The following is a 24156-nucleotide window of genomic DNA, read 5'->3' on the forward strand; positions in this document are numbered from 1 at the left end:
CTCCAGCTCCAAGAGCTGTCAGCAGGGTACGACAGTCTGCGGGATGTGTGTCTACAGGGACCAGGCACAGGGAATTACAAACCATTTTAACAAAGCTAATTCTCACCAAATAGAAGAGGGGTGTAAAAAAAATCCCTGAAACAACAACAATGAAGGATTGAAGACAATACTGATAACACAAGAATTAAGCTAACAAGAAAATGGCAAAGCTGACACTGTCCAGCTATGATCACCTCTTGTCAGCTGAGTCAAAAACAATCATGATCTAAATAGATCCACAAGAAATTAGTTTAAGAAATATTTTTCAAAATCAAAACACTGAATTGAAATAGATTTAATCCACTGTCATCAACAATGATACTGGATGAAAATGAAATAAAAGTTAAAATTTTATCTACTTTAAAATGTTTAATGTATTACAATGTAGGAGAAAAGTGTCAAAAACTACTATATATCTATAATTTATAATATATACATATATTAGGGGTTTGTGTTTATTTTCTTAAGATGAGTTTCATAACCTAAAGGTTTTGGAACCACTGCTCAAGGATACAGGGTACCTAAAGATCAGACATTAATACCGATACCATTAATGCCTCATTAATAAAATTGTAAACATTATGGTTAAGAAAAAAGTAAATAAAGCAAACTTCCTTAGCAATGAGTATAACCTGAATAAAGCTATAAAACCATAAGATTTTAGGGAAAAAAAATGCCTAGACCCAAAAAAACACTAAATGAAATAAATACCAGATACTGACAGCTTTTCTAGGAGAGGTGATTCAGAGCTGCTTTCATTCCTGGCATTCCTGGTGACAGGAGGAAGAACCTGCCATATTTAGGGATAAGTAAATACCAGCTGAGCTGTTAACAGACTTTTAATGTCTACACATGAGCTGAAATGATGGGCCATAATCTCAAGGGCCCTCAAACACACAGCAAGTCTGCATCCACCTGCCAATTCTTTCCCTTCAGCCTTTATCAGATACAGTGGACAAGGACACAGAACAAGAGAGTTGAGAGACTCCCTATCTCAGGCACCACTGAACTCCCCTGGATACAGAACAGCAGCCTATTTAATATCAGCAGGAAAGAAGGAAAGCTGAAAGACTTTCCTCTAGTGAACAGTAGGGCAAAGAGAGATCTCCTGAGGAGTAGAAGCCACGGACTATAGAGTTAAGAGAGCACATCAACATCTCTAAAAACCTAGCAGTCAAGCTATAAAACAGTGATCTCCCATTGCTCATGAAGTGGGCAGCTTGGCTCTATAGCATAAAGGTACTGATGGCGTTCATTCTGAAGCTCCACTGAAAACAAAATCCTGACTATACTAAAAAATATTAAAGCTAGTGATGAACTGAATCTAACACTTGCTACTATAAAGGCCAGATGCAGCTCAATCCCCCACCTCAGCAGTGTGACAAAAGAAAGAATAAGCTCTTTTCTAGGGGTAGAAATTCCCTAGTCTTTACTGTTTTTTACACACGATGTCCAGCATACAATAAAAAATTATGAGGCAAGAGAACATGGTTCATAAACAAGAGGAAAACAGTCAACAAAGATAGACCATATATGACCATAATGTTGCAACCAGCCAACATTACTACGTTAAATGTACTAAAGAATCTTGCGGGAAAGACACATATAAGAACATGGAGTAATTTCAGCAGAATAAAATAGGAAATAAATAGCTAAATAGAAAAGCTAGAAGTATAAATTACAACTTCAGAAATAACTACTTCAATGAGCTTAACAGCAAAGTAGACAAAGTAGAAGGTCCTGCAAATCTGAAAGGAAACAAACAAGAACAATGAAACTTCCCAAGATCTGTATGACAATATCAAATGGCTCAAATGCACATATAACTGGACTCCCAAATGAGAGAAAATAGGACTAAAGAAATACTGTCTGAGAACTTTTCAAACCATGATGAAGGACATCAACCCATAGGTCCAAGAAGCTCACTCAACCCGAAGGAGGATAAATATAAAGAAAACCACATCTGGGCACATCACAGACAAACTGCTGAAAACCAAAGATAAAGAGAAAATATCCAATGCAGCCGGAGGAAAAAAAGCCACATTGGCTCTATGGAACAGAAATAAGGACAACATTTAAGAAGGCTACATTTTATCACAAATAATGAGAGGCAAAATACAGGGGAGTGACGTTTAGAATGCTGAAAAAAAGGAAAAATCAAAAAGCTGTCACATAGAAATTTGTATCCACCAAAAATACTTTCAAAACCAAAAGCATTAAAATCTAAAACTCTTGAGCTGTGAAGACTATTAAGATGATAAAAAGCAAGCTACAGACTGTGAGAAAAATCTGAAACCAAATATTCAACAAAGGCTTCATATCTAGAATATATAAAAATACTCTAAAAACTCAGCAGTCAAGAAAAAAGTAAACAATCTAATTATAAAATGGGCAAGAATAAACATGTCACTGAAGAAGAAGACATGGATGGCAAGCATTTATTAACATTAATAGCCAACATCATTAGCAATTAGGGAAATGCAAATGAAAACCACAATGAGATATCACTATACACTTTATTAGACCAGTTAAAAAAAATTTTTAAAGCAGTAATAATACCAAATTCTGGTGATACAGAGAAACTGAGTCATTTATACATTGCTGGTGGGAATGTAAAATGGTATAGCTACTCTGGAAAAGTTTGGCAAATTGTTACAAAAGTAAATATGCACTTGTGATTCAACCCAGTAATCATACTCACAGGTATTTATCCCAGAGAAATTTAAAGTTTCATTCATATTACAAAAATACTGTAAACAACTCAAATGTTGTTTGGATAGATGGCTGAACAAACTCTGGTATATCCATATCTGTCTTATTAATCAGCAATAAAAAAGGATGAACTATAGATACACACAACCTAAACAACCCGAAGGGCACTGTGCTTAATGAAAAAGATACATCTCAAAAGGTTACATACAGTATGTTTCCATGTATATAATACTCTCAAAATCATACAACTATACAGATGGAGAACAGGGAACAAGGACCAGGGGGTAGAGTGGTGAGATTACAAAGGAACAGCACAAGGGAGACCCTGAACAATGATGTAACTGTATCTTGATTTTTTTTAGCGTGTGTACACATGTAATGAATTGTGTAGAACTTTATACACATGAATGTAATTTAAAATATAGGTATAGTGAATAAGGTCTGTAGCCTACTTAATATTAATGTACTACCACCAATTTCCTGGTACCATCAACTGTACCCCAGCAAAATAAAATGTCCCCAACTGGGGAAGCTGGGCAAAGGGTACACGGGACTTTTTTGCCATTTTTTGCAAGACTGTATATGTAAAAATAAAAGGTTTGATTTTTTTTAAGAAAGCAAAATAAAAACATTTTCCAATAAACCAAAGTTGAGTAAATCCATACTAAAAGAGATGCTAAAGTTCTTCAGACTAAATGGAGAAAATACCAGACAGAAGCAGGAAGGAAGGAAAAACACTAAAAAGCGTATGTTTCTATTGAGATATTCATCAATTCAACTAATATTTGTTAACTATTCTACAATAGTCTCTATAATAAGTGCCATGGAATCTGATAATCATACAGCCTAGTATATAAACCTATAAATAAATATTACCAACAGATGATATTTAAGATTCTGTCACAGAAGTACTTAAACACTGCCAGTAGTTGTACAAAAAGGCAGAGATCCTTTGGGTAAAGAAATTCTTGTAGCTGAATTTGCAGACGATTGTTAAATGAACAAGTAATGGACAGTCAAGTGAGGGCCAGTATTCTAGGTAGAGTCCAGCCAGAGTACAGTTACAGAGGTTGAAAGAGGACACATATGTGAGACGATAAGGAGGTTCAAGATAGCTGGAGAATTCGAGGGAGGAATACCGTTAGGAAATGATGAAGTGCAAACTAGGGGAAAGGCAGGCAGAGCACAGAGTCTGCTAGAGTGCCAGCTTCACGTAAGCAACTGGGAGAGCTTGAGGGAATTTAATTAGGAAAGCACTAGAAAACGGGCATTTTAGGGAGATAATTTTGGCGGTGAGGCTGATATATTAGAGAAATGTGCTATAGAAAGGTAGGTAGGAGCAACAGTACCCAGAAAAGAGGCAGTTAAAAGCTTTAACCAAGGCAAAGAGCACAGAACTAACAGGACATACAGAAACCAGCCAAGGATAAAGAGGAAAACAGAAGACTTGAGAATCACTTCCATGTTCCCAACCTGGAAGCTGAAAAGGTTTTTACCTTTTTATCTCAAAGGGGAACAGAGCAACAGGAAGCAGATATTGATGGAAAGATAATAATTACACTCTTGAGAATGGTAAGCTTGGGGCACAGGGGGAACCTCCACTTATCTGGTGAACATTAGAGCCTGGAGTATGAAGCACAAATCATCGGCACTGACTATAGTGGAAAAAATGGAACAGAACAAATAGGTGGGATTGCCAAAGGGACCAAATACAAAATGAGAAAAAAATAGCATTAGAGATCACATTCTAGTAGAAAGCGGTCAATGGGAGTATAAATTGTTTGAACTGCCAATATGATATTTTAAAATGCTAATAGGAGTATAAATTGTTTCACTTTTGTCAGTATATGTTCAGAGACTTAAATTGTGTAAATTACTTCAACTAATAATTCTTTTAGTAATATATCCTAAAGAAATATATACAAATGTAGGCAAAGATTTATACACGAAGATGTTCCCTTCAGTATTATTTATACAACAGAGAAGAAACTAAAGCCAAACAAAACAATTAATTTAAAGCAAATTATGCTAGTTCTATAAATTATTATGCAACCACATGATTGGTGATTAGCAGACTTTTTAATTATGTGACAAAATTCTTATGACATTAAATGGAAAAGCATACAAAACTGTACCTACAGTATTTATTTATGCAAAAATATTTACTGAATACTACTACATACTAGTACCAAGGTACAGGAGATAAAATACTGCAAAAGGTAAGACAATTTCCTTGTTTTAATGGAGCTTGGATCCCACTGGGAAGTGACCCAGCAAGGGTAAATAAATAAATCTGGAAGAGAATCTTATATGAAATAAATGCTAATGAGACAAACAAAACATTTGATATAATAAGAATTACCAATTATATAAAAAATATCTGAAACGGGCTTAAATGAATTAAACCTCAAGATTAACAGTAAAAAGTAATGTAAAATAAAAATTAAAACCCAAGAAAATTTCAGGTGGCTTTGAAGATGGCCTAGGAAAGGAAGGTGTGGTCATAAACGCAGTGTTGGGCCCTGCATGGCTTACTGGTCAGTGTGATCGGGAGGGAGAACTTTCAGTCTCCTGACTTTCTCACGGGCAAACCAAAAGCTTGGAAGTACAGGAAAGCAACCTTCTTCAGGAGGCCGTGCTTCTGCTGAGTTGCTTTGAGCCAAAATGAACTCCTCGGTAAGGCTAAAGGGAGATTGTCACAAGATTTGTGACCCTTCCATGCAGAAGCTCTGATTGCATTTTTTCACATTTCTGTTTTCATTACAGTACAACTCTTCCTCCCCTCCCCACACACGCGCATTCCCCTACATTCACTCCTTCGTTCACTCAACACATATTATACAGCAGGGACTCCCTGAAATCACAACGTCCTCAAGCAGTATAGCACAGAGAAGACAAGCAGTGGTTCTATACATCTTACTATGCTGATGGACACTGACTGCGATGGGGTGGGGAGGTAGGGGGCAGGACTTGATAATATGGGTGAGTGCAGTAACCACAATGTTGCTCATGTGAAACCTTTATAAGATTGTATATCAGTGATACCTTAATAAAAAAAATCACAACGTACCCTAGAAAGTCTTACAGAAATGTAAGGGCCAGTCCCCGAGTGCTGGACATCAAGGGCTTCAGCACTCTGAGCAGACTAAACTACAGATAAGCACTGAAAATACTGACCAGACTTGTCCAACACACTCCAGAAACCCCCTCTGAAAATAATGTGTCTGTACCTAAAACACACACACAGCTGAATGACACCTATCCTCAAAACAGTCACCATTCACCTGACAATTGATAAGCCTGTCTTCATATTGGAGACAGAAAAATTGAGAAAACATTGTAAAGAAAAAAACGCTACATAATTCCATAAAGAAAACTACAGGGATTTACTCCCCAAAAGCTGCAAAAATATTTCTAGTATTCCAGAGTATTTCCTGAAAGTAAATGTGATTTAAATTACTTGCTTTTAAAAAACTCAACTATTGGAATGACATATTGTATTATTATAGATTGGATAAATAAAGTCCTTTGCAGAGGTTGTTTACATCATAATACATAAATAAAAACCGTAATACAGCAAAGCTTACCAGTACAGAGATCAAGTAAAGCCGGAACAATCTAGAATCACTCTGATAAAAGCTAAAGAGAAAAACTTCCTCTCTCCCTTAGGTCCTTGTGAACTACTACCTACTACTTTCTCCAGTCACGCGTCCATTCGGAAGGCACTGCTGAGTACACCGTTAAAATGTCACAGTGAGCCAGGGAGAGGAATGCCTCCAAAAGTAACCAGAGCCAGGGCCACCAAAGCCCCGCCATTCCTGAGCTTCCCCAACCCACCTGGGTCCTTGGATCTCTTCCCTCCTCTATCCACACTCCCTCCCTTCACGAGCTCCTCTCTCTCATGGTTTTAATGCCAAATGTTCCCTGACAACTCCCAAAGTTACACGTCCAGCGGAGACCACTCACCCGCGAGCTTCGATATGGTACACCCAACAACAACGGCACACATTCACACAGATGGCACATGCCATCGTCACGTGCCCGGCAATGAGAGAACACTTCTTTCTACCTGCAGTCTGCACTGCACCCCCCACTTAGTTAATGGAGACTCAGCATTTGCAGGTGCTCAGGCAAGAACTCCAGGGCATCCTTAACTTCCCTCCTCACACACCTCAGGCAGATCCACCAGCCAATCCTACTGGTGGTCCACCTTCTAAGAATCTCAAAATTGTACCACTCCTGCCACCTTGGCTGCTTCCATCCTAACTCAGGCCCCAGCAACCCCTACCTGAGGCCTCCCCGGGCCTCCCACCTGCTCTCCTGCCTCTACTTCCCTTTATTCCCACAGCCTGTTCCCCATGCAGAAGCCACAGCAATTCTGCAGGGGAAGTCAGATCACATCTCTCCTCCATTCGAAACCCCTACTGGCTGTTCCTCTCACTCAGGTAAAAGCCAAATCCCACAAGGACCTAAAAGAGCTTCGTGCCCTTCCCCTACCTCCCTCCCTTTACCACTCCATCCTCACTCTGTCTCTCTTGTTCTCCTTCAGGCTGCCTCCCTGCTCGTCCCACACACCAGTGGGCACCCCATCGTGAGACCTGTGCATTTGCTACAACCGCTCCCGGAATGGTCCTCCCCACCTGGCACCCCACAGCTCAGCCCATTACACGTCCTTCAATCTCTGCTCGAATACTGTCTTCCCTGACCCCACCCCAAATAAAACTGCCATTCCTGGACCTCCTTATTTTTCTTCATTGATTTCTTCTTCTCCATAGTACCTGTCAATCTTCTGATGTGCTATGTGTGTGTAGTTTACAGATTTACCTCCTTTACTGCCTACTTCTCCCACTAAAATATCAGCTGTCTGAAGGCAGGGTGGGGACTTTTTAATATTTTGTGCACTGATGGATTCCCAAGTGCCCAGAATAGTACATGGCATATAGTAGGTATTCAGTAACTAGTTGCTAAAAGAATGAAGTTTGGGTGGCATTTCATTACTACTTTTTACATAAGAGAAACTGGAGAATTATCAGATTTTAGATATATTTATTTAGACCTTTTCCTTGGTGATCTCATCTAGGGATCTCATGTACAGCTGCCTTGTGCTTAAATCTCATTCATAGTCCTTTCCATGGAAATTTTTAGAGGATATTTCTGGTTTGTGACCTACACTTAAAGATGACATCTGTAGGAGAAAAGACATTTAAAGAAAATAACCAACAATTTTCTATCTTACGCCTTTAGTTTTTTCTCAAATAAAAAAGGTCAAAATTCAAAAAAATTACTCTATCAAAAGTGAATATCATATTACATCTTTTTACAAAGAGTAAGAGATGGCAGTCTCATTAATACAGAAACAATTAAAAACAGATAAAAAGTTTTACCTTTTTTTCCTGAGTGTGATTAAATAGCAGGGGGGAAAAAACCTTCTCAGCAGAGTCACAGATAAGAAATTAACAGGACGGAAATCAAAGCATCCAGGCTTCAAACCAAGAACATCCTGACCATGTCTTGCAGACTGAGGACTGAGAAAGCATATTAATGAGAAATACTGTTGAATGCTATTCAGATATGGGTCTTCAGTTTCATTGCCCAAAGGAATCGGTTTCAAAATGGAAGGGAAGAGTTACACACAGGAGAACAAAAGCATGTTTATGTTTCCATTCACTCCTGTACACTGAGCTTATTACGGAAAAACCTTCATTACACTGGCAGAAATCCAGGAATAGAGGGTGCCCAGTCAAGGAACTAACACAAAAGAAATCTGAGAGTGCCTTTGAAGGTTCTACCTTGGCTTTAATTCAGTGTAAGAAGCAAAACAGAGCTCACTAATATTAAAATCTAAAGAAACAGCTAGGCAAACAGTACAGTCACTTGAGTTCAGGACAATTCGAAGCATGAGATCTAACATTCTCTCGGAGGTACGATTTACACTACACCCCAACCTATGATAACAGGATTGTTTTTTACTTCATCTTTCAAGAGAAATACGCATATAAATCTGCCTAGCTATGTCATACTTTGGAAAAATAATGAGATTTAAATACTAGATATATGTAAAGCCATTTAAAAAATATTATCATGGTACCAATTTTCTCTTAATATTCAACTAATGTTAAAAAGCAAGGCCTCTCATACAAACTCATCTTTTAACAATGCCACACCAGGCCAAAATCTCTAAACCTTCATAGGACTTTGCCATTTGGCCATGTAGATAACTTTATAAACCATATAGTCCTTGATCCCTGCTGAGCTCAATTTGCAGTAATGATTTGCTGTCTCGAATCACAGTGGTTCCCACCCTGACACCTGCTGTCTGGTCACTTCCCTCTAACGCTTTGCTGTCACTTGCCCATTCCATCTCGCCTAAACCAGTCCTGTTATGAACCATTTTTAGTGCTAAATTTGATGCCTGATAGAACAGGTTCAGACTTCTTCCAAAGTAATACTCTGACAGAACAAAGACTCCCTGTGGCTCACCAATTTGGTTGAACAAAAACAGAAGGCAACTAGTAACAACCCATTCAGTGACTAATGGAAAAAAAATATCCAACCTCACATAATATTGAAGAAATGCAAATCAAAGTCGCAATGTGTTACACCATTTTCACTTATTAGATTAGCAAAGATTAAAACATATGAAAAATCTCAGAGCTGCCCAGGATGGGGCATATGCAGGCATCTTTAAACTTGTGGGGGTCCACAAGATCAAGCTAGACTCTAAGGGAAAAAATATGTATTTCTCAAAAGGTAATCTGTGATGACAACTGAAAAAGAGGTTAATTTTCAGGTACTGTTTGCCTTTAGTAGAAACTTGAGGGATTAATGACCCTTTTAAGCCCTAGACTCTGTGACCCTCATCTCATATCTTCTGGCCACGACTGACTAAGCCAAGACAGACATTACCTGAGATGGGCCAGTCAGCTTCCTTCCTAGGAGTTTGGAACTGGGACTGATTCTGCTTTTATTTTATACTTATATTCTTGTTTTCCCTAAACTCCCTTCTCTAATCTTTCTAATTTCAATAATGGTAATTTGTATCATTTTACCTGATTATCATATTTACTCCTGCTTAAGGACAACACTTACATTTCTTAAATAGACTGAATTTGGTATAACTAGGCTCGACAAATCTCAAACCTCACCTCTACTTCAGAATACTATTCTTGATAGGATTATGGGATATCTGGTGCAGTTCTTAGGGTGCTTTGTTTTCTTTAAAGAACTGTAGCAATTTTAAATCAATGGATCATGAAAGTAGTTTTCAAAAGGCGCAAAGAAAAAGAAATTGCTATCTCTTCATTTTAAAAACTCACTTTAATGGTGACTAATGAAGGCCAATTTTCTCTTATCATTTGTTCCGTTATTTTCCATTCTGTTACAGAATTATACAAACTATAGATTTGATTTGCCCTTGAAAATGTGAAGTTTGACTTTTGAGAATTATCACACTCTTTATTGTCTTCTCCCATAAACCAATCATTCTGTCCAGAGGTTCCTGCTAAACCTAACAATGAACACTCAGATACTTATTTCAATCATAATAGTTAACTATGACAACAAAAAGAATTCAAGCTTTCAAAGCATTTAATTCTGCTGAAGATGCAATCATTTTACAGGCTTCAAAAAATAATGTACTCCCCCATCCTGTTTTTAGAGAACTTTGAAAATCTAGACAATATGCTTCCTTTCAAAACACCAACTGCTTACAGAGGCAAAGAAAGAAACAGACAAATGATCTTGCCAAGAACTATTCTGTTGTTTCTCTGGGTAAAGTAGCCCATTCAGTGGCTACAAAGATTTAAATTCAATCCTCGATTGGACTGATGATATACCACCTTTCCACCTTTTATTTATTTAGAATTGAATTTTTTAACAAAAAAGAGCTTGGAGAACTCGAATTCAGTTGTTTCCAACTTTTCCAAGTATGAGGTCCCCTCTGTAATGCTAAAAAAAAGTTTGAGGATTCTGACAAGCATGTGTCTAGTGACTGAGAAAGTAAAGAGAAAACCCCAAGTGCACAGTAGTTCTTTAAAAATACCTGCAAACATCTGTAAAATAGTAAAACATCAATCTAGCCTTTTATTACAGAGCCAGTTAATGTCCAAACTGAGTCTAAAACCAAGTCTCCAGATTTATAGATGGGTTCTAGGAATCCAGGGTGTCATTAATCACAGAGGAAGGTATTTTCTTCCTTAGTACCTCCAGCAATTCTCTTAGAAACTGATTTTAAAGTTCTTCTGGAAAAACAAAGACAACACAACTCTGAAAAAACTGAAGAGTAGAGAGCACCCCTATCAGATACTGAAATAATAATTAGAGTGGCGCTGACTTGTGAGCAAATAAACTTTAGTGAACAAATTAGAAAACACAGAAACTAATATGTATCTAGAAAGTCAGTATAAAATGGATGTGGCATTCAAATCACTGGAGTAAGGATTATTCATTAAGTGCTGTTGTAACAACAAGTAAGTACCCACTGGGGGAAAAAAATCAAATTGAGTCCTTACCTCACCCCTTATACCAAATGAAGTTCCAAAATGGAGCAAAAATGTACAAAATGAAGCCACTAAAGAAGTAGAAGAAACACAATTTTTTATTGAATTTATTAATCATTGATATACAATCTTATGAGGGTTTCACATGAACATTGTGGTTTCAGCATCCACCCATATTACCAAGTCTTCATCGCCTCCCCCGCCCCCCATTGCAGTCACTGTCCATCAGCGTAATAAGATGCTATAGTCACTTCTTGTCTTCTCCTTGTTGTACTGCCTTCCCTGTAAACACTGTTTTTAAAAAATAATCCTGTAACACAGGAGGTCTTTCAAAGCATGATTGTAAAACAATAGAAGCCAAGCAATAAACAGCTTGAAAAAAATCAAATATTTCTTCACTACAGAAAATTCTATAAACAAAATCAAAATCATACATTAAATGAAGTCTCTTTAGAGAATTGTAACTCCACCCAGGACACAAACCCAGGTTCTATGCATTCAAGAATGGCACTCTTTCTGTATTCCACAGAATCCCAAATTGCTAGGAAGGAAATTTTAGAACAGTAAGAATATCAAATCTAACAGAATCCACGGTAACAACCTCTAATGTCTCCTTGCCTAGGCCTGTGAAGTGAGATTCTATAGCACCAACAGCAGCTCTTACCTCCACTCATATTAGAAACCATCAACCATACACAATAAGACAATATCTTTCACTATGCATTTTGGGGCCACAGTTTAATTTTAGCAAAATATACACAAAGTAAAGCAGGGAGAAACCAATCACTTTTTCAGAATAAGTTTGTTCTGGGATATATGGTCTGTGAACATGCAGGTTCAACAGTGAATGCTTACCAACTTTCTAACATCAACAGAAATTACTGAGCACCCTCTGTATGTAAGGTATTAAACAAACTCTTAAGATGAAGAAGAACCGGTCCCCTGCCTTCCAGAACCTAACTTTCAGCCAAACACAACAGAGGAAAGAGTACCTACTTGTCAACAGCAGTAACATATGTTATGCTTCAATCTTCAAATCTCCACAGGACTAACCAAATATAGCAACATTACCATTGTCTAGTTTACTACTACAAGCAAAGCATAGCTAACCATGTGATTTTTATAAAACTACTTTGTGGGTATACCCAAGTGACTCAGCCCAAACCTGAAGGACTCTTGTCTTAGCACAGTGGCTGAGGGAGGTTCTACCTCTGCAGGTAATGGAAAAAGTTACTGTCTAAATTCAGGTCATTCGTTCAGTGTCACCTTGATCCTGAAACCATAGAATTTTTATTTATATGGACTTTTTTCCCCTTTATCTATATCTGATATTTCTCCAAGTTCTTATCAATTAATTCTTTCTTTTGATACATAAATATTATTTATCTGAATTACAGACTGGCTTACTTCAGGACTTTTTTTTTTTTGGTCTTCCTTTTTAGCTTTCCACAATATCACTTGGGAGAATTATACTACGTGTTTAAGGATGGACACGCTGATTCAGGAGGCAATCAGCCATCCCACTACTATCTTTTCCCAGAGGATGAAACACTAGTATTCTCCACTCCCATGACCATTTAAGCAGAAGCGATCAAAACTATCAAAAGAGTAACCACTTTTTTCATTTACAAAGACTTTGAAACAGTGATGACTTTCTGTAAGGTCAGTTTACAGGGCAATACTGACTTTGCAAAAGATTCCAAAACCTCTTATCCTCTATGTATCTTCAACACTCTTATCAATTAAAATCCCTGAACAAGTATCACACAGTGTTTCTTTGCTGCCCGTGAATGTTCGCCAGATAACATAAAACTGAAGGATATTTTACAAGTTCCTTATTTTAATTTAAGGAAATGACTGAGAACTCATGACAAATCATCCTTTTACCTGGTAATTATGAAGAAATGAATGAAATTATAAGTCAATTCCAACACTGTCCTTTACACATTTCTGTAACAATTAATTCCACTGGTTGACCAGAACTCTCAATATACTGTAGTGAATTTATCAAATACAGATTAGGTTAACAGTGGCTATATAGCCTTAATTGCAGATTTTATGACTACTGTTTCATTAAAATTAAGTTCACTGCATAGTACTGGAAATTAAAGTCACACCTTTACTCTAAATTAGCAGTCTAGAGAAGTATTCTTAGCAAGTATTTCCCAGGAATTAATAAAACAGTCTCATTTGCCACAGTCAGGGATTTTCATAGTAAAGATCTTTAAAACCCTGAGATGTCTCAGTTGCATTCTGGCAGGAAACCATGCACCCTCAAGAAAAAGCAATAGGAAAAGGCTGTGCCATTCTGCCAATTTATGGTCCCTTGCAACCAAGTAACTAACATATGAGCAGAGAGAAAAGAGGCAACCAGAAGGAAGAGTCTTTGTTATAATGTTTGCGGTCTCTCCATAATCCTGTAAAACCAAGTACTTGTCTGCTTTGGCGGGTGAGGGGTGGTACAAGAGCACCAGGGGCACCACTTAAAAGTTAGGGGTTTTAAATGAACATTACATAACAATGCAGTATCTTACAGGAGGCCACAGATTCAATGCACTGAGCCCAAAGTGTACTTCACTGAATTGACTTTTCAGAACCTTTTCTGAGTGGATCACTTATCTGGTGAGCCTTCTGGCTTCTGCACTCCAAATCTTTCCAGGTGACTTAGGTGGCAACCATGCCCAACTCTTTACTCTCTGCAGTGGCTGTTTAAGGAGACTGGGATGGTCTTTACGCAGCCTCTCAATCACAAAAGCAAATTACAATGAAGCTAGAGTGGCTTCAAAGGACTGTCAAAGCTGTAGTGGGAAAAGGGACATTATATAAATGTAATATAGAAAGGCAATTCATTGAGAGGATAATCCAAACCCCATGGTTTTGGGGGGCCACTTTTCTGAAAAACCGTTCAAAGAAACAACGAAAACAAGGAACATAATCAAATGCATAATTTTAAAAGTACTTTTCAATAGAATAAGGAATTTTCAGTGAAAACATGACCTAGCAGAAAAGGATTCCTGCTTGGATTTAAGGATCTCTGAGGTCTAACTTCACCTCACCAGTACTTCTGATTGGTAGTTCTCTGCACCTTAAGGACCCCCATATGGGCAGGATAGAATGACAATACATGCTATAGGAGAAAGAGCCCCACACTACCATCAGGAATTCTCATACCAGCTTCATACATTCACTTGCTGCATATGACCACGTGAACCTTTCTGTGTCTCACCCATTTACAGAAAATATTTCTTTCTTTTTCTGATCCTGCTTGCTCCCCACTTCCTCTGGAACTTGCCCCGCTGCAAACCAGTTGCAGCTGAATAATAAGCTACCTTGCAGGGTTGTTATAAACATCAAATTCAATCATGTAATTAAGACACTGTAAATCATTATACCAACACCCCACTTCTGAAAACTGATACATGTTATCCATGCTAAGACCCAGGCTTCAAATTACTAAATTAGCATTAATTTCTTCCTGTCCCATTTTAAACATCCATAGAGGCGCTGTCATTATCATTCTTGTTGATTAAGTATATTCTCAATTATATCTACCCTACTAGAAGATATGGAAATAGTGAAAAAGGACATCTAGCCTGTTTTTACCTCTTCCAAAGAAGGTGTGGTCCCAAAATGCACACACAAATCTCAAGGTTTCTTAGGCATTTTCTTGCTATCACTGTAGCAAGAAATTATTATTCACTAATATTCTCTTTGCTGTGAGGTACTCAGCCTTTTACTATTTGGATGCTCCCCTTTACTCCTTATAACAACTCTTTGGGGTGGGCATTGTTTTTTCAGATGAGAAAATCAAGGCTTACAGAAGTTAAGAATATCCACAAACCACACTGCTAATAAATGACAAAGCCAAGATATGAGCCCAAATCAGTTTGGCCTCCAAACAGCCTGGCCTCTTGACTGGGTGGCAATTCTGTCTGAGTCTTAGAGGCAATCAATCATCTAGCCCTGAGCCTGAAACCTACAGGGGAAGGTCTAATAAGGAACCATCCACTTATGACTGTATCTAGGTATATCCACTGTGTTTCAAAAAGCATGATAGCATTTATAGGAAGTAGGTGAAAAGAAAAAAAGAAAGACAACTAGCAGCCTTAAATGAGCTAGAAATGAGATATCTGCAAAAGTCATTCCTTAAATCCTAAACATCTGCTTCAGGTGGACCAGATTTGATTCAAGAACGTGTAAAGGCAAATCTGAGGAACTCCAGAATTCAGTGTCTATAAGCCACAAATCCACCAACTACTCAAAAAAAAAATGCCTTTACTCCTGATTCTAAGGCCCACTTCAGCAAACATTTAATCCATACCTGACAACACCCTATCTCAAAGCAAAGGCTGAACAATCACCACTAACATATTTCCTCTTTCTTCAGTACTCCAAATGGCTCTGCTCCTTATCACCTTCTGGTACCAAAGCCCAGTTTATAGCAAATGACTTGTCAATGAAAGAATCTCTAGTATATGGTAATTAAAAACAAAAAGCCAGAGATTGGCTTAAAGATGGCGGCATGAGAGGTGAGACAGAAACCTCTTTCCAAAATCACATATAATATGAAAATATAGCAAATACAACTAATCTTGAAAGAGCAATAGGAAAGAAGGCTCCAACAGACTGCCTACATTTGGAGAAAAGAGCAGACCTCACGGAAAAGGGTAAAGTACCAAAGCTGCAATCTGGCGGGACCCAAGCCCTTCCCCCACCCCAGCTCACTGGCAGGAGAAAGAGAAAAGGAGCAGGGAGGGGGTGGAAGCCTAAGACTGCTGAACACCCAGCCCTGGAGATCTGCTCTGGAAGCATGAACCTACATTACATGGTGCTCTGGATATTAGGGGGTCGGAAAGCTAAGCCAGGCAGAAAACTTGGAGAGACTGAAATTCCAATTGCTGGTGGAGAACAGGTACCACAACTAGCGCTCTGGGATAAAAGAAAGGCAGGCACTCTGACTTTCCAACAGCAAGAGGGCTGCTAAAGAGGCAAGGACTGCACAGAGTTTGCTGCTCAGGAGAAAGGTCAGGTGGACAAAACTGTCCTGGTGCACTCAGCCAAGCAGGTTGTGAACTCTCAGGAGCTTTGGGAGCTCCATCCCCCTGGCTGGAAACGTAGCTCCAAGGCTCCCTACTGTGATACACAGCCTGCTGCTCCTTCCACACGACCAGCACTGGCTCACAAACCTGCTGCCACCACCACTGCACCAAACCAACCAGAGGGAGGCCCCAGCTATGGGAGCGACAAGTGCATAGCACAGAGGCTCCTCCCTGCAGGCTCAGCTTGCTGCCCTGACACTGGAGACAGGCACTGCAGCCAGGAAGCAGGAAAGAGCTCTTTTGTCCTGACAGACACCAGTGCCACTCGCCTGCGACCCCCACCATCGCTCCAGGGGCTGAGCAGCTGCAGAGAATAGAGAGCTTCTGGGCACTAGAGGGGGACACCTACACCAAGTTATTACTACAAATATGAAATGTCAACAGAATCTAGTACAAACCAAAATCCCACAAACACCAGAAAGAGGGCAAAGTGAAACTGAATACACCAATCTTACTGAAAAGTATTTCAAAATAAAAATCATAAACATGCTCATGGAGCTACAGAAAAATATTCAAGACCGCAGGGAGGAATTCAAGAACTAGATAGAAACTTTGAAAAATACATTATCCAAAGTTAAATACACAATGGAGGGATTTAAAAGCAGATTAGATGAAGTAGAGGAGATGGTAAATACAACAGAATTCAGAGAAGAGGAATACAAAGAAGCTGAGGCACACAGAGAAAAAAAGGATCTCTAGGAATGAAAGAATATTAAGAGAACTATGTAACCAATCCAAACAGAACAATATTTGCATTAGAGGGGTACCAGAAGAAGAGAGAGAAAAGGAGATAGAAAATATCCTTGAGGAGGTAATTGCTGAAAACATCCCCAATCTGGGGAAGGAGATAGTCTCTGAAACCATGGAGATGCACAGATCTCCCAACACAAGGGACTCAAGGAAGACAACACCAAGACATATAATAACTAAAATGGCAAAGATCAAGGATAAGGACAGAATATTAAAAGCATCCAGAGAGAGAAAAAAGATCACATACAAAGGAAAACCCATGAAGCTATCATCAGACTTCTCAACAGAAACCTTACAGGCCAGAAGGGAGTGGCATGATATATTTAATGCAATGGAACAGAAGGCCCTTGAACCAAGAATACTCTACCTGGCAAGATTATCATTTAAATTTGAAGGATGGATTAAACAATTTCCAGATAAGCAAAAGTTGAAAAAAATTTACCTCCCACAAACCATCTCTACAGTGTATTTTGGAGGGACTGCTATAGATGGAAGTGTTTCTAAGACTAAATAGCTGTCACCAGAGAAAATAAAACCGAAGTAAAACAAGTAGACCAATTAAGTACTAAGCAAATGCAAAATTAAATCAACTACCTCCAAAGTCAGTCAAGGGATACACAAATAGGACAGAATATGATACCTAATATATTAAGAATGGAGGAGGAAGAAAAAGAAGGGAAGAACATAAAAAACCTTTAGATTGTGTTTGTAATAAAGTACTATGTGAGTTAAGTTAGACTGTTAGAATGTAAAAAGCTACCCTTGAACCTTTGGTATCCACAAATCTAAAGCTTGCAATGGCATTAATTGTAATAATTGTAATAAATGTAAATGGACTGAATGCAGAATCAAAAGACATAGAGTTTCTGAATGGATAAAAAAACAAGACCTGTCTATATGCTGCCTACAAAAGATGCACTTCAAACCCAAAGATATACACAAATCAAAAGTGAAGGGATGGAAAAAGATACTTCATGCAAATAATAGGGAGAAAATAGCAGGAGTTGCAGTACTTTTATCAGATAAAATAGACTTCAAGATAAAGAAAGCAACAAGAAACAAAAAAGGGCATTACATAATGATAAAGGGGTCAGTCCAACAAGAGGATATAACCATTATAAATATCTATGCACCCAACCCAGGAGCAACAACATATGTGAAACAAATACTAACAGAATAAAAAGGCGAAACAGAATGCAATGCATTCATTTTAGGAGACTTTAACACACCACTCACTTCAAAGGACAGATCAACCAGACAGAAAATAAGTAAGGAGACAGAGGCACTCAACAACAAATTAGAACAGATGGACCTAACAGACATCTACAAAACACTCCACCCAAAAGCAGCAGGGTGCACATTCTTCTCAAGTGCAACATGGAACATTTTCCAAAACAGATCATATACTAGGCCACAAAAAGATCTTTAGTAAATTCAGAAGGATTGAAATTGTACCAAGCAGGTTCTTAGACCACAAGGGTATGAAACTATAAATAAATTATGCAAAGAAAACAAAAAAGCCCACAAACACATGGAGGCTTAACAACAGCTCCTAAATAATCAATGGATCAATGGCCAAACTAAAACAGAGATCAAGCAATATATGGAGACAAATGAAAACAATAAACTCAACACTGCAAAATCTGTGGGACACAGCGAAGGCCATGCTAAGAGGGAAGTATGCAATACAGGCCTATCTCAGGAAAGAAGAACAATCCCAAATTAACAGTCTAAACTCAAAATTAATGAAACTAGAAAAAGAAGAACAAATGAGGCCCAAAGTCAGTAGAAGGAGGGACATAATAAAGAACAGAGCAGAAATCAATAAAATCAAGAAGAATAAAACAACAGAAAGAATCGATGAAAGCAGGAGGTGGCTCTTCAAGAAAATATACAAAATAGATAAACCCTTAGCTAGACTTATCAAGAAAAAAAATGTCTACACACATAAACAGAATCAGAAATGAGAAAGGAAAAATCACTATGGACACCACAGAAATACAAAGAATTATTAGAGAATACTATGAAAAGTTATATGCTAACAAACTGGATAACCTAGAAGAATTTGACAACTTTCTAGAAAAATACAACCCTCCAAGACTGACACAGGAAGAAACAGAAAATCTGAACAGACAATTACCAGCAACAAAGTTGAATTGGTAATCAAAAAACTACCCAAGAACAAAATCCCCAGACCAGATGGCTTCACTGCTGAATTTTATCAGACATTAGAGAAGACATAATACCCATTCTCCTTAAAGTTTTCCAAAAAATAGAAGAGGAGGGAATACTTCCAAACTCATTCTATGAAGCCAGTATCACTCTAATACCAAAACCAGGCAAAGACACCACAAAATAAGAAAAATACAGACCAATATCCCTGATGAATATATATATATGTAAAAATACTCAGCAAAATATCAGCAAACTGAATTCGAAAATATATAAAGAGGATCATACATCATGATCAAGTAGGATTTATTCCAGAGATGCAAGAATGGTACAATACTCGAAAATCCATCAATATCATCCACCACATCAACAAAAAGGACAAAAACCAAATGATCATCTCCACAAATGCTGAAAATGCATTCGAAAAAATTCAACATCCATTCATGATAAAAACTCTCAACAAAATGGGTATAGAGGACAAGTACCTCAACATAATAAAGGCCATATTTGACAAACCCACAGCCAACATCGTACTTAACAGCAAGCAGGAAGCTGAAAGCTTTTCCTTTAAGATCAGAAACAAGATAAGGATGCCCACTCTCCCCACTTTTATTCAACATAGTACTAGAGGTCCTACCCACGGCAGTAAGACAACACAAAGAAATAAAAGGCATCCAGATTGGCAAGGAAGAAGTTAAACTGTTCCTGGTTACAGATTACATGATATTGTACATAAAAAATCCTAAAGAATCCACTCTAAAACTACTAGATCTAATAAATGAATTCAGCAATGTTGTGGGATACAAAATTAATACACAGAAATCTGTTGCATTCCTATACACTAATGATGAACTAGCAGAAAGAGAAATCAGGAAAACAATTCCATTCACAATTACATCAAAAAGAATAAAATACCTAGGAATAAACCTAACCAAGGAAGTGAAAGACCTATACTCTGAAAACTACAAGAAACTCATGAGACAAATTAAAGAGAATACCCACAAATGGAAATAGATCCCGTGCTCCTGGATAGGAAGAATTAATATTGGCAAAATGCCATCCTGCCTAAAGCAATGTACAGATTCAATGCTATCCCTATTAAACTACCAACAGCATTCTTCAGTGAACTAGACCAAATAGTTCTAAAATTCATATAGAACCACAAAACACCCCAAATAGCCAAAGCAATCCTGAGATGGAAAAATAAAGCTGCAGGGATTACGCTCCCTGACTTCAAGCTCTACTACAAAGCCACAGTACTCAAGACAATTTGGTACTGGCACAAGAACAGACCCATAGACCAATGGAACAGACTAGAGAGCCCAGATAAAAATCCAAGCATATATGGTCAATTAATATATGATAAAGGAGCCATGGACTTACAATGGGGAAATGACAGCCTCTTCAACAACTAGTATTGGCAAAACTGGACAGCTACATGCAAGAGAATGAAACTGGATTATTATTTAACTCCATACACAAAAGTAAACTCGAAATGGATCAAAGATCTGAATGCAAATCATGAAACCATGAAACTCTTAGAAGAAAACATAGGCAAAAATATCTTGAATATAAACATGAGCAACTTTTTCCTGAATACATCTCCTCAGGCAAGGGAAACAAAATAAAAAAATGAACAAATGGGACTACATCAAGCTAAAAAGCTTATGTACAGCAAAGGACACCATCGGCAGAACAAAAAGGCATCCTATAGTATGGAAGAATATATTTGTAAATGACATATCTGAAAAGGGGTTTACATCCAAAATATATAAGGAACTCACATGCCTCAATACCCAAAAAGCAAATAACCCAATTAAAAAATGGGCGGAGGATATGAACAGACAATTCTCCAAAGAAGAAATTCAGATGGCCAACAGACACATGAAAAGATGCTCCACATCACTAATTATCAAGGAAATGCAAATTAAAACCACAATTAGATATCACCTCACACCAATGAGGATGGCCAACATCCAAAAGACAAGGAACAACAAATGCTGGTGAGGATGTGGAGAAAGAGGAACCCTCCTACACTGCTGGTGGAAATGTAAATTAGGTCAACCATTGTGCAAAGCAATAAGGAGGTTCCTCAAAAAACTAAAAATAGAATTACCATTTGACCCAGGAATTCCACTCCTAGGAATTTATCCAAAGAAAACAATTTCTCAGATTCAAAAAGACATATGCACCCCTATGTTTACTGCAGCACTATTTACAGTAGCCAAGGTATGGAAGCAACCTAAGTGTCCATCAGTCGATGAATGGATAAAGAAGATGTGGTACATATACACAATGGAATACTATTCAGCCCTAAGAAAGAAACAAATCCTACCATTTGGAACAACATGGATGGAGCTAGAGGATATTATGTTCAGTGAGGTAAGTCAGGCAGAGAAAGACAAATACCAAATCATTTCCCTCATTTGTGGAGTGTAACAACAAATCAAAACAGAAGGAACAAAATAGCATCAGACTCACAGACCCCTAGAAGGGACTAGTGGTTACCAAAGGGGAGTGATGGGGGAGGACGGGTGGGGAGGGAGGGAAAAGGGGATTGTGAGATATCATGATTGGTGCACATGGTGTGTGGGGTGTCACCGGGAAGATGATGTAGCTCAGAGAAGACAAATAAGGATCTGAGGCATCTTACTACACTGATTGAGAGTGACTGCAATGGGGTATAGGGGGTGACTCAATAATAAGGGTGAATGTAATAACCACATTGTTTTTCTTGTGAAACCTTCATAAGAGTGTATATCAATGATACCTTAATTAAAAAAAATAGGTTTCTTGTAGACTGCATATAGTTGGGTCTTGCTTTTTCTTCTTTTGTTAAATCCTGTCTGTCAATCTCTGTCTTTTAACTGGCATGTTTAGACTATTCACATTAAAGTGACTATTGATATGGTTGGATTGAAATCTATCTTCTTGCAAGATGTTTTTTTATTCAATTTGTTTTCTCCTGCCTTTATGGACTTAATTTTATGATTTCTCTTCACTTATTTATTGACTTATTATTCATACTCCTTTTTAATGTTTTACTTATAGAGTAAGGACCTTATAAGTGTGTATTCCCAATTCCTCTCCATCCTTGTGCCATTGTTTCATACATGTCACTTTAAAATATGCTATAATACACAATACATTGTTATAATTTTTTCTCTAAGCAGTTAGCTGTTAGAGAGACTAAAATAAAGAAATATTTTTTTAAAAAATACATCAAAAAGATTATCCATCATGATCAAGTAGGATTTATTCCAGGGATGTAAAGATGGTACAATATTCAAAAATCCATCAACATCATACACCACATCAACAAAAAGGAAAAAAGCACATGGTCATCTCCACAGATGCTGAAAAAGTATTTGACAAAATTCAATAACCATTCATGATAAAAACTCTCAACAAAATGGGTATAGAGGACAAGTACTTCAACATAATAAAGGCCATATATGACAAACCCACAGCCAACATCACACTTAACAACGAAAAGCTGAAAGCTTTTCCTCTAAGATCGGGAACAAGACAAGGATGCCCACTCTCCCCACTTTTATTCAACACAGTACTGGAGGTCCTCACCATGGCAATCAGACAGCACAAAGAGATAAAACGTATCCAGATTGGCAAGGAAGAAGTTAAGTCGCCACTGTTTACAGATGATATGATATTGTACATAAAAAACCCTAAAGAATCTACCCCTGAACTACTAGAACTAATAACAATTCAGCAACGTTGCAGGATACAAAATTAACACACAGAAATCTGCTGCATTCCTATATACTAATGATGAACTAACAAAAAGAGAAATCAGGAAAACAATTCCATTCGCAACTGCATCAAAAATAAAATAACTAGGAATAAATCTAATCAAGGTGGTGAAAGACCTATACCCTGAAAAGTACAAGACATTCATGAGAGAAATTAAAGAAGACACCAATAAATAGAAATACATCCCCTGCTCATGGATAGGAAGAATTAATATTGTCAAAATGGCCATCCTGCCTAAAGCAATCTACAGATTCAATGCAATCCCTATCAAAATACCAACAGCATTCTTCAATGAACTTGAACAAATAGTTCTAAAATTCACATGGAACCACAAAAACCCCCAAATAGCCAAAGCAATCCTAAGAAGGAAGAATAAAGCTAAAGGGATTACACTCCCTGACTTCAAGCTCTACTACAAAGCCACAGTAATCAAGACAATTTGGTACTGGCACAAGAACAGACCCATAGGCCAATGGAACAGACTAGAGAGCCCCAATATAAAGCCAAGCATATAAAGATGAAGTAACTTACAAGAACAGAGAATCAGACTGGCATCAGACTTACTGAAACAATGTACAAAACAAAAGTAGAAAATCATTTTTAAGAAGTTAAGAAAAAAGAGTGAGAACAAGGGTTTATGTGGCCAAGCTGTACTTTGACTATCAGGGTCATAAAAAATATTTGAAAAAGTGAGAACCCACAGACCATTTCCACAGCACCCTTCCAGAGGACTCTAATCTCCATCCTCAACCCAGGCTCACCATCTGAACCACAGACACAAAAAATGATTTCAGTAACTATCTTCTCAATTCTCCCAAAGATACACAACTACAGGCATACCTCAGAAATATGGGCTCAGTTCCAGTCCACTGCAATAAAGCTAATATTGTGATAAAGTGAGTCAAATTACTATTTTGGTTTCCCAGATCACATAAAAGTTATGTTTACACTATAATGTAGTCTATTAAGTGTACAACAGCATTACGTCTCAAAATAATGTAAATACCTCACCTGAGCTTTCAACAAGTTATAATCATTGATCACAGATATTAATATATAACAAATATTAGGAGTGAAAAAGTTTGAAATATTGCAACAATTACCAAAGAGTGACA

General features: G+C 37.7%; 1 protein-coding gene across 3 annotated transcripts in view; it reads right to left on the minus strand.

The window, feature by feature from the left end:
* WASF3 (WASP family member 3) overlaps positions 1-24156 on the minus strand; it is a 131009-nt gene that overhangs the window by 90253 nt on the left and 16600 nt on the right. The window lies entirely within an intron of this gene.

The sequence above is a fragment of the Manis pentadactyla genome, chromosome 2 (genome assembly GCF_030020395.1).
Source record: "Manis pentadactyla isolate mManPen7 chromosome 2, mManPen7.hap1, whole genome shotgun sequence".
Classification (NCBI taxonomy): Eukaryota; Metazoa; Chordata; class Mammalia; order Pholidota; family Manidae; genus Manis; species Manis pentadactyla.